The sequence below is a fragment of the Mercurialis annua genome, linkage group LG8 (genome assembly GCF_937616625.2).
Source record: "Mercurialis annua linkage group LG8, ddMerAnnu1.2, whole genome shotgun sequence".
Taxonomy (NCBI): domain Eukaryota; kingdom Viridiplantae; phylum Streptophyta; class Magnoliopsida; order Malpighiales; family Euphorbiaceae; genus Mercurialis; species Mercurialis annua.
This window is the reverse complement of record NC_065577.1, coordinates 33,188,418-33,192,942: the sequence shown is the minus strand read 5'-3', so window position 1 is coordinate 33,192,942 and position 4,525 is coordinate 33,188,418. Positions and strand designations below refer to the sequence as shown.

At 36.1% G+C, this 4,525-nt stretch overlaps 1 long non-coding RNA gene across 1 annotated transcript; it reads left to right on the top strand.

Moving 5' to 3' along the window:
- The first annotated feature begins 1,023 nt into the window (after positions 1-1,023).
- On the top strand, positions 1,024-3,995 carry LOC126660131 (uncharacterized). Its single transcript, XR_007635230.2, has 3 exons — positions 1,024-1,982; positions 3,269-3,343; positions 3,833-3,995. It is a non-coding gene; the product is annotated as an uncharacterized LOC126660131 (long non-coding RNA).
- The last annotated feature ends 530 nt before the right edge of the window (positions 3,996-4,525 follow it).

The window sequence follows — 4,525 nt, the reverse complement described above, 5'->3', positions numbered from 1 at the left end:
TATACGAGATTATAGTCAATTGATTGAATAATTCTGAGAGTTTGAGTTCGATTTGGTTATGTGAGATAATTGATTCAGAATCGGGAATCGCGGTTAATAGGTTTCGACAACCATGATCGGTTGATCGATTTTGTTAATTAATGGTATTATTGTAATGTTTGTATATTGTTTTGAGCATGGTTGAACACTTGTTGTAAGAGACAAATTTTTTTAAGTTGTCTGATGCAGTCAATGTTCAGTGTAGTCGTGGCGTTATGTTTTTGAGTGATTGGGAGAATCATTTTGATGGATATTGTTTATCAGTAGTATAGAAATTTTTGTTATCATAAAAGAGGTCCGCTTTTCTTTGAATTGCGATATGGGTTCTTATGTTTTATGATTCACAAGTTAATTGCATTATCGAGTTGGTACTAAATCGTTTGGATTAAAGGATTATTATAATGTTGATTTTGGAACTGAAACATTATCAGAAATTTATTGGGTTTTGTTATCAATAATTTTGATGTAGAGATGCTATAAGTGGAAGTAAGTAAGTGTTTTAGAACGATAGATTTTATCAGCTATGTTTACAGTGTTATTGTTTTGTCTGAGGCAAAAAAATTTTGGAATTATAGAATTAGAGTTGAGCTTAGCGCTTAATCTTGTATTTGACATTGAGGATTTTATAATAGATGAGTTTCGAGGTGGTTCTGGAAGCCACTTTGGTATAGAGTAATTGTGACTCTCAGTTGAATAATTGTTTATTATTCACATTGTGTTGATCGAGTGATTGTTGAAGCACTTAGTTGATAGAATAGAAATTTGTGCATATGTGTGTTGTGACCATTTGAGTTGTTGATTTATATGAGTGGTGGTTTTGAGTTATCATTCGAGGAGCAAACTGTTAAGTTTGTGGTTACGCAAGTGCGTCGGTTGATGAATAACAGAATTCCTATGATTACAGTTCCAATTGGTTACTTGGTGGAGGAATGTTCTTGAGAGATAAAGTTTGTTATGCAAATTTGTTATTATGCTTTCCTTAATTCCTTTGGGTATCATGATTATGTGATCTTATGTTGGTCATGTACGTTTTGTATGGCTTGCTATGTAGTTTTATGTTATGTTTTACGTCGGTTGTTTTTGTGTTAAAATCGAGGACGATTTTGTTTTTAAGTTGGGGAGAATGTAATAACCCGTATTTTTTTATAACTTGTTTTGGTGGTTGGTTGTCCGTTTAAAGTTTGGTTTGTGATGGACTTTGGTTGTGTTTTAACTTCGACTTGTTCTCGTTGTGCTTCCGACTTGTTTTCGGATTGATTTATGTGCGAATTAGCATATGTGGTACCTTGGTTGTGTCATGTTGAATGACTTATGTGTACCCCTTGAACCTTTAAGTATTTGATGTTGAATTGATTTATTTCCGGATTGTTATCGAAATAATGTTTGCATGTTTTCCAAATCTGCTATGCTCTAGTAAAACGTCCATATCTCCCAATTTAACCGTCGGATCGGGCTACCCTTTGGATATGTTGCACCTAAGAGGATTATCTTTCATTCGACCGTTCGGATCGTCGTTTTGACCTCTTTTCGGGTCAACCGGACCTATAACCGGACCTGCTGGGTTGAACCGGTCGTAGGTCCGGTCCACTCTGATTTCTGCATTGGCAGTGAGTCAACCGGTTCAATAACCGGTTCTGCTGGACAGAACCGGCCGTAGAACCGGTTCATTACGGGTTTGCTTATAAAAACTTCGTTTCTCGACCAAATCAGCCCCCACTCGTTCCCACAAACCCTAAACTGATCTCTAAACATTTATAGACAATTCCCAATCACATTTTGGTGCCTCAAGACACTTGGTAAGTGTTCTAACATCCTTTCCATCATTCAATTCATAGTTTATGTAATCGAATTGTTTGGGTATTCATTGGTCCTTCGGTTTTTCATTGTTGTAGCCATTATTCCACTATTTTTCTGAGTTTTCCTTGCTCTTTTGGATTGCTAAGGTAATTAATCCTTCCTTTACCCTTTTAATTCGAATCGTTGGTGTGATGGTTGTTATATTTCAATTTTAAATGTTAGTTTTGTGGCATGTAATTATATGGGCTGTTTTGATTTGGTTTTCTTATTATTGTATCAAATTCATTGTCAATACTTGTTGGGCATTTGTTGTAGTCGTTTATGCTCTCTAGAATTCGGTTCGTTCATGCGTTGTATGGATTTCTTAAAAGGGAAATGTTAGGGCTGTCCATAATTTCATTGCCATGATGTTGTTGTTTAAAGAATTAGATTGCTATAGATTGTTTTAGTTTGATTTTGTTATAGGGCTGTAAATAATTGAATTAACCTGTGTTTGGTGATTAAAAATCAAATTGACAGAGTTGGATTAGTTTGGTTTGAGCATATCAAATTGTTTGTTATTTGGCTTGATAATCATGATCAATTGATATGTTTTGGTTAGAGGTTTTGAAACTGAAAATGTAATTGGTTTAAGCTTTTGAGATGAATTGGATTCATTAAAGTGTCATGGCATGGTTGTTTTGAGGTTGGCTTGTTTTGCCGATTTTGGCTAAATGTTGAATTTGTTGTCATGTAATGTTTTGATTGTTTAAATAAGTTAGTTGGGTTGTTTAACATTATTGATTAATATTGGATTGTTGTTAACATGTTAGTATGATGTATAAATTATTGTAAATCTTGATTGGGCATGTTTAATGTTAGAGGGCATGCTAAGGTGATTGTATATTTTATGTTGGCCGTTTGAACATGTTTGCCCATTGAGGACTTTTGTCGAGAACCTTATGAGCGTTATGATATTTTGGTTATTGAGTTCTTATTGAGTTCCTTGCTTTCAAAATGGATTTCATAGTTTATCAAAAGATGACCTAAATATTAAACTCTGGTTTTACTCTGGTTGGATTTTGGTTCGGGTTAGACTTGGGTCGCCCGATTTGTGAGAAGATGTCTTGCAATTGTTGTAACTTGGCTGACTCACCATGTTGGTTTTAAACTTGGTTTATGGATTTAACTAAGTTATCTGAAATGGATTTTCGGATCATGTTTTCAAAGTGGGAACTCAATTTGACTTAACTGATTGTATGACTTTGGTGACAGTCCGAGTAAGTATGATTATTCCACGTTGGTTTATGCTTTGGCATTTTGACTATATATGTATAATGGTGTTATGATGGTTTATACGTTGGCTTGATTGATATATGTGCTAGTCGTATGTGGTGTCTAGTACTCTCTAGAGTTAGGGGATGATATTAATTATTATATATATTTTTCTTAGACCCGTCGACTGCTCGTGCTTCGGAGTCGGATCAGGTTTAGTTGCTTGTAAAGTTTTCACGTGGATTTGCAAGCAGTGAGTTTGTACTTACTATTTACCGCTTTATTAAGTAAATTGTTATTTTAATATTAAATATATATATTGTACGTATATTTCGAACTGTTTTTATATTATGGCTTCTAGTTGGAACATGCTACCTAATGGGCATCATTAGGACTGCGTGCGCACCGGTATTGATCTAGATAAGGTATGTGATATGTGGGGGTAACTCGGTGGTAGCCTAGCTCTCGGGACCCAGTAGAGTAACTCGGTGTAGCTCAGCTCTCGGGACTCTGGTTATGAATTAAGAGTGGTCGGTGGTAACTCGGTGTAGCTCAGCTCTCGGGACCAGGCCTAATGGATTATGGTTATATTAGTATTGTGGATTAGGGTTCCAACTATTATACGTAATGTTCATATTAAATGTTTTAAAAGGGTTTCAATGGTTTTCCACTTGATAAATGTAAATAGTGGTATGAACTCATCTCAGTATATCTGACCCCGTTGTTTTCCCAAATTTTCCAGGGTTATGATATGAGCGAGTCAGCTGCTCTCCGATTCTTTATTTCCTCGGAGGTTTTACTATATTTAATAAGGTTATTAAACTTATTTTATTCTTAGACCGCAGTAGTAAATAGAAGTCTTATGTCGAATACTTGTTATAAATTTATTCACTGAATTATTGCTATTTTGGCATTCTTTTATTAACTTGGGTTAATATATACTTCTGCCATGTTTAAGACTCAGAGTTGGCTTAGCACTTTATAATAAATGTTGTAAATTATGAACTGCTAGAACTAGGCTGAAGTCTCGGTTGCCCCCGAGCATTGGTTTCTTGCAGGCTTATGTATTTGTTGGTTATCCGCAAGGCTTGCTACGGGTTTTGGTACAACCATACCCATACCCTAGCGCCGATCGCGATTCATGAAATTGGGTCGTGACAGTTCGATTTGAATGTCGGTCCGGTCGGATCTAGCTCTCGGTCGAGACACAAAAGTCGACCGTCTCGTCGATATGAGACCACTGGTTCAAGCCGAAGTTGATTCGGAGTCCGATTGAACCCGGAAATTGGTCTAGAAGTTGCTACTCAGATGGGATCTAGTTCGATGGGCCCGGTTGACTGGGCAAATTACAATAGCAAGCTTATAGGGCCTAAAAACATCGGGTTAAGCTTATTAACTATTACAAACATGTCCTACAACTAGAATCTTCCGCCTG